Source organism: Castor canadensis, chromosome 1 (assembly GCF_047511655.1).
Source record: "Castor canadensis chromosome 1, mCasCan1.hap1v2, whole genome shotgun sequence".
NCBI classification, from domain to species: Eukaryota; Metazoa; Chordata; class Mammalia; order Rodentia; family Castoridae; genus Castor; species Castor canadensis.
This window is the reverse complement of record NC_133386.1, coordinates 191,410,796-191,423,746: the sequence shown is the minus strand read 5'-3', so window position 1 is coordinate 191,423,746 and position 12,951 is coordinate 191,410,796. Positions and strand designations below refer to the sequence as shown.

The 12,951-nt window shown below is 34.0% G+C and overlaps 1 pseudogene; it reads left to right on the top strand.

Moving 5' to 3' along the window:
* The first annotated feature begins 452 nt into the window (after positions 1-452).
* LOC141421712 (olfactory receptor 10AG1-like) lies at positions 453-1,399 on the top strand (annotated as a pseudogene).
* Positions 1,400-12,951: the final 11,552 nt, after the last annotated feature.

The following is a 12,951-nucleotide window of genomic DNA, read 5'->3' as shown; positions in this document are numbered from 1 at the left end:
TATCAAAGCTAAAAAGTCTTAGAATATCACTTTTTTGATAATCACTTTTAAACATTAAATATATTTGTCCCTAAAAAGAGTTTTAGATATCTTTAAAGATCATTTACTTGTACAATACAGTTGACTTTAAGTTGATAAACATGGAAAACAAAATTGTTTATTGGAATGATTTCTATCATTGAACATAAACTCAGATTTTGTTTTATATTATGGTCAGATGAAAATTTAATATATGCCTCATCAGAAAAGCAATATTTAATTACACAGCAGGAAAAGAAAATAATAATTGTTTTCATGGATATTCTCAGTTGCAAAAAATATACTTCCCCTTTTCAGAACACATGGAAGTTACAGACTTTGTTAATGTAAAGAACTGGTAAATTTGGGAATATGTTGTCTTCAGTGTAAACCTAAAAGCCAAGGAAATTGGAGTAACTTCTTTGATGAAATCATTTTGACAGATGAACCATGAAGAGATAAAAGCATAAGACAATGTTTCCACAGTGAAGCAATTTGTCCTTCTGGGATTTTCTGACCTTCCATACCTGCAAGGGTTTCTATTTGGGGTGTTCTTCCTCATTTACCTGGTTACCTTATGTGGAAATGGCCTCATAATCATAATAACCAGGCTTGACACCACATTGCAGAATCCCATGTATTTGTTCCTGGCAAATTTTTCTTCATTAGAAATCTGTTACGTGTCAGTTACTCTTCCCAGGATTCTGGTCAACCTTTGGACTCAGAATAGAAGCATTTCTCTGCTGAACTGCGCCACTCAAATGTGCTTCTTTCTTAGGCTGGGAGCCACTGAATGTTTCCTCCTGGCTGTGATGTCCTATGACCGCTATGTGGCCATCTGTAATCCTCTGCACTATCCTTTAGTCATGAACCCAAAGAAATGCATCCGGCTGGCAGCTGGCTCTTGGCTCAGTGGAATTCCAGTCCAGATAGGACAAACATGTCAAATATTCTCTCTACATTTCTGTAAATCTAACCAAATTAGCCACTTCTTCTGTGACATACCCCCCATTATCAAGCTAGCCTGTGGGGACACTTCTGTGCATGAACTTTCTGTCTATGTGGTGGCTATATTGTTTGTTGCATTCCCTTTTATGCTGATAATTGCCTCTTACAGCAAAATTATTTTCACCATACTGAGGTTGCCAACAGCTATAGGATGGGCAAAAGCCTTCTCCACATGCTCGTCCCACCTGCTGGTTGTGGTTCTGTTTTTTGGATCTGCTACCATTACCTACTTAAGACCAAAACTCAATCAGTCTGCATTTACTGACAAACTGCTCTCTCTTTTTTACACCATTGTGACTCCAATCTTATGATATACAGCCTTATAAACAAGGATGTGATTGCAGCACTGAAAAAATTATTATTTAAAACATAATGCTGTGGATTTATGCACAAATGCTTTAACTGATTGTCAGCTTATTAAAAACATTTTTAATCTGTCCATTTCCTCTTTGAGAAGCTATTCATTTCCAACTTATTACATATTTCTCTTACTTTCAGATTTAGCCTGATGCTTTCTCTGATTAGACATTTCCTAGGCAAACTAGTCTACATTATATGCCTAAGAAAAATTTTTCTTACAAGTAGCATTTTAATTTTTGTATATTACAAACATATAAAAACTATAAGCAGAATTAAATCCATTAAGACTTGGGGCTTAACTATACTTGAACATTATTTGCCTGGATAATTTCATAAACCTACATCTTATATTTACTGGTATTCCTTTATTTTATAGTATATAACCTTGCCAAATATTTTCAGTGAATGATTAAATATGTAAATGGATTAATGCTTTGCTATATGTTGTTCTAGGCAATGCTTATTTATATAAATAATATTGAGAACATATTTATTTCACTTTCCATCAGAGTCCAGGATAACTGAAAACACATTCATTCAAATTAACTTCTAAATCCATCAAATAATATGAATATAATAAAATGGAGTCCAACATGATCTAACCAACTCTACCTGGAGTACAATGTTTTATGGTGAATCAGTGAATAATTTATGGCAGTTGGAGATCTGATCAAATAAAAATCATTTAAAGCAGTCGATCTTGTTCATTGGAACATTTTGATAGACACACAATGATCCTCCAGAGATCACCAAGTCTTATCCTTGGAACTTTTGAATATAATAATTACATGACAAATGGGACATTGCAGATTTGAATTAGCTTTCAAACTTTGGCATAAGGAGACTATTCAAGTAGCTAGCCCAATCAATTACATAAGCCTAGTAAAAGAGAAAGAAAATATAAGGGTATGCTAGATATACGGAATGACAAAAAAAGAATGGAAAAGGAGGCATCAGAATTCAATTTACCATTTCTTGCTTTGAAGACTGATTGAAATATAAGCTAAGGTGATAACATCTAAAATACACCAATGACATTTAGCTGGCATTTTAAGAGAAAACTCGAATCTCAATCCAACATCCTCAATGAACAGAATTTCACAATTTGAAATTGGAGTAAACAAATTCCCTACAATAGGCTCCTGAAGGAAATGAAGCTCTGCTAACATCTTTATTTAGGTCAATGCAACCCAGAACTTCAACATGGATCTTACTGAGCTTAAATAAATCAACTTACAGAATTATATAATACCTTCATTTTAGATCCACATTGGTGAATAATGAACTGTGTGAAAAAACAACCTACAGAAAGATAAAATATATTCATGCAATGCTCTAATGAGTTAATATTCAAAGTATACAAACAGCTCAAACAACTCAATTTCACAAAAACAAATAATTTACTTAAAAATGGAGGGAGAAAAGATATGTTCAAAACATAAAAATGGCCAATAGCTATGGGAAAAAATAATCATTATCATATAATTAAGGAAAAGCAAAGTAAAAGTACAATGTGGTATAACCTCATTCTTGTTACTATGCTTTTATCAATAACATGTATTGGTTAAGATGTCAAGGTAATAAAATATTTGGAAAGTTTTGGTGGAAATACAAATTGGCATAGCTTTTATGGAGAAAAGTATGGAGAGTCCTCAAAATATCAAAAACAGAACTATCACATTACCCAGCCATCACACTATAAAAGTCCTTTATGCCAATATAAATAAAATAAGAATGTTGAAGTATGCTGGTGTTACCTGCCATCTACACATGCCATAACTTAAAGTAGTCAGAAAATGAAAAATAATCTAAGTCTCCATTGACAACTGAACAAATAAAAAACGTATTTTCTCTTGGAAAAAAAAAAAAGGAAATCCTGTAACTTGAAGAAGAATGGAAGAACCTAGAGGACATCACATTACGTGACATAAGCCAGATACAGAAAGAAAAATACAAAATGACCTCACTTATATGTATAATCTCAAAAACAAAATGTAGAATGGTGGTTGTAAAGAGTTTGGGGAGATGGGATTTGGACAAAGACAAAATATTAGACAATTGTCATAAATCAAAGAGACCTATTGTATATTGTTTTGAATATAGGCATCAAAACTACATGGCTTTTTATCATTCTTACAAGTTATTCAATTTTAAAGGATGCATAGGAACATTATTATTGAACATATGTTTTTTGACACATAGAAATACTGTGTAATATTTAAATCAGTCTAAATATACCTATCACCTAAAACATTTACTAATTCTTTACGTGAACATTTTCAAAATCTTTTCTTCATGTGTTTTTTTACTTATAAAGTAATGGCACACCACATTTCTTGTTCATAATTAATTGTAGCTTACTCCCCACTATTTAAACTTTCCCCTTCCCTCCCAACTCCTACTCTCTTCATCCTCTGATAAAAACCAGCCTACTCTCATCATCTATGAGGTCATTTTTGTGTTAGATTCTACATATGAGTGAGATCAGGTGGCGCTTGCCTCTTTGTTTCTGGCTTATGTCACTTAATACAAGGGTCTCCAGATATATGTATGTTGCCAAAAAAGACAGGATTTCAATCTTTTTATGACTGAATAATATTCAATTGTATCATGTTTATTTTTAAATCTATCCCTCAGTTTATTGACACTTGGGTGATTTACATCTGCCAGCTATGTGAATATTACTGTAATGAACAAGGAAACTCAGATGTCTCTTTGACATAGTGGTCTTATTTCCTTTGTATAAATACGTATTAATGATATTGTTAAGTCATATGCTAGCTCTATATTTAATTTTTTGAGGACAGTCCATATTGATTTTCACAATAGTTGCACTGATTTACATTTCTATCAATGGAATGCAAGGATTCCCTTTTTCTTACATCTTCATTTGCATTTATTATTTTTAAGCATTTTGATAATAATCATTCTTACTAGGGTGAAGTGATATTTCATTATGGTTTGATTTAGATTTCCCAAATGATTAGTGATACTGAGTATTTTTTCATATACCTACTGGACATTTGTATGTCTTCTTAGAGATATGTCTGTTCAAGTCTACTGAACATTTTTTTTTAGTACTGGGATTTGAACTCAGGGCCTCATGCTTGGTAGGTAGGTGCTCTATAACTTAAGCCACCACACCAGTGTCCTTTCCTTGTGTTGGGTATTTTTGATATAGGATCTCACTTTTCTTTTCTGTGCTGGCCTCCAACCACAATCTTCCTGAACTCTTTCTCTACAGTAGTTAGAATTACAAGAAGGAGACATCAGCACCCATATAGTGCCCATTTTTATTGCTTATTTTTGTGGCTTTATTTCTTTACTTTTGTTCTTTCTACTTAGTTTTTTGAGTTGCTTATATAAATTGGATATTAGCACTTTGTCAAATGTACAGTTTACTGACACTCTTTACATTCTATCACTTGTCTATCCTGCTTATTGTTTCCTTTGCTATGTAGAAGCTCTTTATTTTTATATAATTCCTTTAGCTTATTATGCTTTTGTTTCCTCTGCTTGTGGAAATTTATCAAGTAGTGCTTGCAGATTCCAATCCTGAAATATTTCCACTCATCTTTTTTTAGTAGTTTCATAGTTTTAGGACTTATGTTTGAGTCTTTAGTCAATTTGAGGTGATTTTCATTACTGGTGAAAAAATAAGCATGCAGTTTAATTATGTACAAGTATGTCCAGTTTCCCTAGTATTAAAAATTGAAAAGACTCTCCTACAGTATATGTACTTGGAACCTTTGCTGAAAATCAGTTACATTCAGATGTTTGAGTTAACTCCAATCTTTTCCATTTCCCTGTGTGTCTGTTTCTATGCTGATAATGTCATTTTGATGAGTACAGCTTACTAATATATTTTCAAGTCAGGTAGGTAATACCACTTCCTTTTTGTTTGTTCAAGGTGGCTTTGTCTACTCAGGAATTTTAGTTGTTGTTGTTTTTATATATATATTATATGATTGTTAGAGTAGTTCTGAGAAAAATGTCATTGGCATTTTGACAGAGATTTCACTGAATCTCTACATTTCCTTAGCTAGCTTGTGAATTTTAATAATATGAATTCTTTTAAACCTTTAATATGGTATGTTGTTTCACTTTTTAGTGTCTTCAAGTTTTTTTTCACCAAATACTTTTAAGTGTAGTGATCTTTCTTTGGTTAAATGTATTTGTAGGTGTTTTCATTTTTGCAGCCATTGGAAATACCATTATTGGCTTGATTTCTATTTTAAGTCCTTCACTGTTGCTATATTGCAATGATGATGATTTTTATGTTCATTTTGTATATTGCAACTGTCAAGTTCATTTATTTTAATAGTTTTTCATGGAATTTTCAAAGTTTTTGTTTATAAGATTATGTCATCTGTAAGCAATGACAACTTGACTTCTTTAAAATGTGAATGCTCTTTATTTCTTTTTCTTGACTGATTTTACAGACTCACATATTATTCTAGGCCTACACATGGTCAGGATAATCAGTACCACTGGCTTCCACTTTCATAGCTTGACTCAATAGAGGGTCTTCAGGACCAATAAGATGCATGGAGCTATCATCTTATAATAATAACTTTTTCTTCTTATTCAATACCTCCTGAAGAGACTGCCTCAGCTATTCTTAAAGTTAACAGTGCTATATGTAGAAAGAACACATTATAAGTTAGCAATAAAACCTATAGTGCAGTCTATATAAACCAGTTAAAATCCCTTATCATCCTCAGTATGATATTCTATGTGCATATGTGTGTTATACTTTTATATGATTGGGAAAGATGCTCATTTACACTAACATCACCTAAAACATATAAATAATGCATGGTGAAATGATGCTTGGAAGGCAAAAACATCACTAAGCAATAGAAAACTTTCAGACCCCAAATAATCCTAAGGACGGCCATTTTCTCTTATTGGTTGCAATGTTGTTATGAAACAAGAGTATATATTCATGCAACAAGAAGCTAAGTCTTTGTCTATCACTCCAGGTGAATTACAGACAATCACAGGCTTCTAATTAATCATACCATATCCATATATGGCAAATACATCATCATATGAAGCCCAAATAAGGCAAATGCTCAGCTATAGCCAATCAAGTCAATCCAAATGATACTTTGTCTGTAAACATTGATTTCTAACATTGCTAGACAGAGTTCTCAGAACCTCTAGTGGGTCAAGATGCTCTCTATATTACCAAGCATTCTTTGCTCAATTAAAATTTGGTAAATTTTTAATATGTCAAGATTATTTTCCACTCAGATCTATGCAGTGTGGGAATCTTGGTAAAGTTCTTTGAGTGATATTTTAAGATATGTAAATAAAGACAGACACTTGTAAGCACAGATTACTAAGACTTCACAAAATATTAATTGATTGTTCAAGATAATCTTGAACATACTCTGTGTATATTATGAGTTTTTTGTAGGTTAATGCTTTTATTTACTTATTTATTTATTTTTATTTTTGTGCTGGATAGGGGCACATTTTGGCTTTTATAAAAGTTCTTACAACATATCAAATATATCATACTTGAATTCACCCCCTCCACCATTCTTTATTTCCCCTCCTTACATTCCTGGGATAGTTTCAACAGGTATAATTTTTTCATTTACATACATGTGAACATAATATTTGAATCATATTCAACCTCCTACACCCATTCCCTGCTTCTTCTTCCCCCAATTTATACTAACCCCCAAAATAGGATTTGTTCTACTCTCCTGTTCTCTGATATATGCTCATTTAATCATAATTTAACATTATTTATTTACATATTAGCACAGACATTTTGTAATGGTTCCCTTTGTCAGATATACTCTGAGCAGTTAAAGTTAGCATGTCATGAACTAAACAAGTTAAGAAGGGCTATCACATGCTGGAAAACTGGAAGAAATTAACCTGCAAATTGCATGTTTTTCATAGTTAAAAATAGAGTATACTTATAAGCACAGATTGTTATGAGAGCACTGAATTATTCTTATTAAAAATTATGAAGGGGTTGATATTATCACAATAAATATGAAATATGCTAATTTATTCAAATAAATTTAAATCTAAGCTCCCTAAAATCTACGTTACCCTTACACACACACATATATATATACATATATATATATATATATATATATATATATATATATATATATATATATATGAGGGCTTCATACTTGCTAGGTGAGCCATGCCTCTAGCACTTCCTTATATTGGGTATATTCAAGTTTGGGTCTCATCAACTGTTTCCCCATGCTGGGTTCAAACCATGATCCTCTTGATCTCTGCCTCCTGAGTATCTAGGATTACAGTCATGAGCCATAAGTGCTCAATAGTATATTGCCTAATATTTTAATGGAGATTACTATGAAATTCATAGATACTCTTTAAAATACTGAACTCATAGTAATTGATTGTAGAAACAGCTTCCCCTGTTTTGTGTTTATAACAAAAAGCATAACCCTCATTTCATCATGAAATGTAAGCCATTAAAGGCAGGTGAATCTAATGATATCAAACAAGAGAAAAGAGCTGTAACAAACACGCTGGCTAGCAGGAGTAGCAGCACGGCCCAGCAATCAGGAGCAGGAAAGTTGGAAAAGCAGTGGTGGGAGGAAAACTCCACAGGAGAGGGAGGAAAACCCACTTCCCATGTGAGCTGTAAGCAAACACGCAGGCCAGAGAAAACGGGTGTAGTGTCACCTCCCCCAGTGTGTTTGGAAAGGGGAAAGCTTGTAACAGTGGCTCACGCACAGGAGAACTCTGAGTAAACAAAGTCTGCAGGGCCAAGTGAGTGCTAAGCTCACCCCTGAGATCTGCATAAATAACGCCTCCAGCTATAGCAGGCTGTCAGCAGCAGGGCAGGCAAGCCACAGCTACAGATACCATTCTCAGAACTGTATCCAGGCTCTTTTTTTTTCTCTCTCCCTACATTTGATGAGAAAACAACCAAACTACACCTGCATGATGAAAAACTTGGTGAAACTGTATTGCATTTGAACTTGGGACACTTTGTGGGTTTTTTTTCTTTTTTTTTTTTTGTGCAGTTTTGCTCTACTTTATGCATCCCCTTTGATGAGACAACTACAGAACAACATCTAAGGCACCATCTCCAGGATTGGAGGCTGAGACAGACACTAACATTATTAAGACTGAAACTTCATTGCATTTGAATTGGAGGGTTTTTTTTAATTTTCTATTTTTCATTTTGTTTTATTTTATTTATATATATACAATTTTTTTCTTTCACTTACCCACTTTTTACTTTTATTCGTATCTTTATTCTTTTTATTTCTTATGTTCAATCCTTTCTCTGTCTCTCTAATGCCTGTTCAGCTTTCTGTCAATTAGTACACTAACATTCCCTGTTTATATCTTTCAAACTTCTTTGTTTGATTCTTTGTTTTGTTTGTTCCTACTTGTCTGTTTATTTGTTTTTCACTTTTTCTTTAACTTCTTTGCTTTCCATCTCCTCTCACTCTTCCATTATAAATATCATCATTGTTATTATTGCAAGTTAGAAAATACTTAATCGCACACAGTACAGAGACAGTAACAACACCAAGGGCAATGACAGGAAGACAGAAAAAACAGGGAAAACAGTTTTTTTCACAGCAAAAAATTAGTACAGGAACCAGAGGGAAATGACGAAAACAGATACTCAGATCCAGACTTCAACAAAATGAAGATAAACTATGCAAAGAACCCAATGAAGCCTACAAACATAATTTAAAAGAAGACATATTGCAGGTACTCAATGAGAATTTTATAGAGATGATACTGGATATGGTCAACCAAAATGTACAGGAGACACTCAAGAAATTCCAAGACAACAAAAATAGAGAATTTAAAGAAGGAAAAGAAAAAATAAAGGAAACCAAAGAAGCACTATATAAACACCAAAGTGAAACAGAGTACATGATTAATAAAGAGATAAATGAACTTTGGACAAAAATAGACGACATTAAAGAGGAAGCAACCCAGGATATGGACTACTTCAGAAAAAAGAATGAAACAGAAATGCAAAACAAAAGGGAAGGCCAAACCAGGAGAATAGAACAAACAGAAGACAGAATCTCAGAACTTGAAGATGAAATGGTAGTTAAAGGAAAAACCAAAGAACTGTTAATTAAACAACTCAAGACCTGTGAAAAGAAAATGCAAGAACTCACTGACTCCATCAAAAGACCAAAGTTGAGAATCATGGACTTCGAAGAAGGAGAAGAGGTGTAAGCAAAGGAAATGTGTAATCTGTTCAACAAAATAATAACAGAAAATTTCCCAAATCTAGAGAAAGATATTCCCATATAGATTCAAGAGGCCTCCAGGACACCAAACAGACCAGATCAAAATAGAACTACCCCACAACATATCATCATTAAAACAACAAGCTCAGAAACTAAGGAAAGAATATAAAAGGCTGTAAGAGAGAAAAAACAATTAACATGCAAAGGTAAACCCATCAAAATCACACCAGACTTCTCAACATAAACATTAAAAGCAAGAAGAGCATGGTGTGAGAACTTCCGGGCACTGAATGAAAATAATTTCAACCCCAGGATACTCTACCTGGCAAAACTATCATTCAAAATAGATGGAGCAATAAAAATCTTCCATGATAAGCAGAAACTAAAACAATATATGACCACAAAGCCACCACGACAAAAGATTCTTCAAGGGATTCTGCACACAGAACTTGAAACCCAACTTAACCATGAATAGACAGGCAGCATTAAACCACAGGAAAAGAAAAAGTAAGAAAGTAGAGAGTAATCTCAACTCAGGTGCACACAATCAAGCCTTCAAACAACTAAGACAACTAAATGACAGGACTCACCACATACCAACCAGTACTAACATTTAATGTTAAAGGACTTAATTCACCCATCAAAAGGCACCACTTGATGAAATGGATTAAATGGGAAGATCCAACAATTTGTTGCTTACAGGAGACCCATCTCACTGACAGAAATAAGCATAGGCTTAGGATGGAAGAAGATTTACCAAGCCAGTGGCACCCAAAAACAGGCAGGATTAGCAATACTTATATCTGACAAAGTAGAGTTCAAACCTACATTGATCAAATGGGATAAAGAAGGACATTTCATAATAACAAAATTGGTGCATTGACCCCATTATCATCAATAGATAGGTCATCTAAACAAAAAATCAATAAAGAAATCCAAGATCTAAAATATACAATAAATCAAATGGACATATTTGATGTCTACAAAACATTTCATCCAATTTCTACACAATATACATTCTTCTCAGCAGCCCATGGAACCTTCTCCAAAATAGATCACATCCTAGGGCACAAAGCAAGCCTCAGCAAATATAAGAAAATACACATTATACCGTGCATACTGTCTGATCACAATGCAGTAAAACTAGAACTCAAAATCAAAAGTAAAGAAAAAACACTTGCAAACATATTGAAACTAAATTATAAAAGGCTGTAAGAGAGAAAAAACAATTCATTAAAGAGAGTGGAAAATCTACTGTTAAATTTATATGGAAACACAAGAGGCCATGAAGAGCCAAGGCAATACTCAGTCAAAGAACAATGCAGGAGGTATCACAATACCTGACTTCAAACTATATTACAAAGCAATAACAATAAAAACAGCATGGGACTGGCACAAAAACAGACATGAAGACCAGTGGAACAGAATAGAGGACCCAGATATGAAGCCACACAACTATAACCAACTTGTCTTTGACAAAGGAGCTAAACATATGCAATGGAGAAATAGCAGCCTCTTCAACAAAAACTGTTGAGAAAACTGGTTAGCAGTCTGCAAAAACTGAAACTAGATTGATGTATATCACCCTATACCAATATTAACTCAAAATGGATCAAGGATCTTAATAGCAGACCACTAACTCTAAAGTTGATACAGGAAAGAGTAGGAAATCCTCTGGAGTTAGTAGGTATAGGTAAGAACTTTCTCAATGAAACCCCAGCAGCACAGCAACTAAGAGATAGCATAGATAAATGGGACCTCATAAAACTAAAAAGCTTCTATTCATTAAAAGAAATGGTCTCTAAACTGAAGAGAACACCCACAGAGTGGGAGAAAATATTTGCCAACTATACATCAGACAAAGGACTGATAACCACAATATATAGGGAACTTAAAAAACTAAATTCTCCCAAAACTAATGAACCTATAAAGAAATGGGCAAGTGAACTAAACAGAACTTTCTCAAAAGAAGAAATTCAAATGGCCAAAAAACACATGAAAAAATGCTCACCATCTCTAGGCAATAAAGGAAATGCAAATTAAAAGCATACTAAGATTCCACCTCTCCCCTGTTAGGACAGCCATCATTAGCAACACCACCAACAACAGGTGTTGGCAAGGATGCAGGGAAAAAGGAACCTTCTTACACTGTTGGTGGGAATGTAAACTAGTACAACCACTCTGGAAAAAAATTTGGAGGCTACTTGAAAAGCTAGACATCGATCTACCATTTGATCCAGCAATACCACTCTTGGGGATATACCCAAAAGACTGTGACACAGGTTACTCCAGAGGCACCTGCACATCCATGTTTATTGCGGCACTATTCACAATAGCCAAGTTATGGAAACAGCCAAGATGTCCTACCACTGATGAATGGATTAAGAAAATGTGGTATCTATACACAATGAAATTTTATGCAGCCATGAAGAAGAACGAAATGTTATCATTCACTGATAAATGGATGGAATTGGAGAACATCATTCTGAGTGAGGTTAGCCTGGCCCAAAAGACCAAAAATCGTTAAGTTCTCCCTCATATGTGGACATTAGATCAAGGGCAAACACAACAAGGGGATTGCACTTTGAGCACATGATTAAAATGGGAGCACACAAGGGAGGGGTGAGGTAGGTAAGACATCTAAAATTTAGCTAACAGTTGTCCTTAAAGCAGAGAAACTAAAGCATATACCTTAAAAGCAACTGAGGCCAATAGGAAAAGGGGACCAGGAACTAGAGAAAAGGTGAGATCAAAAAGAATTAACCTAGAAGGTAACACCCACGCACAGGAAATCAATGTGAGTCAATGCCCTGTATAGCTGTCTTTATCTCAACCAGCAAAAACCCTTGTTCCTTCCTATTATTGCTTATACTCTCTCTACAACAAAATTAGAAATAAGGGCAAAATAGTTTCTGCTGGGTATTGAGGGGGTGGGAGGGAGAGGGAGGGGGCAGAGTGGGTGGTAATGGAGGGGGTGGCGGCAGGGGGGATAAATGACCCAAGCGTTGTATGCACATATGAATAATAAAACAATAAAAAATACCATATTCACTTCAATTAAAGTTTTGTGGAAAGTTCATAAAATGTCATTGAACTATATTTGTTATACAATAACCATCTATTAGCTAGTCAGAGATATAACCCATAGCACAGTATCCATTTTCATATGTAAAATAATTTTTCATTCTATTAGAAGAAGATTTGGGTAACATACAAAACATCACTTGATAATATAGACTACGTAGTTTTAGTAGCTTATAACATTCTGAAAATGTCTCCAAAAAGAAATAATAATGGTTCTCTTTGCCAGATGAACACTGAACTGTTA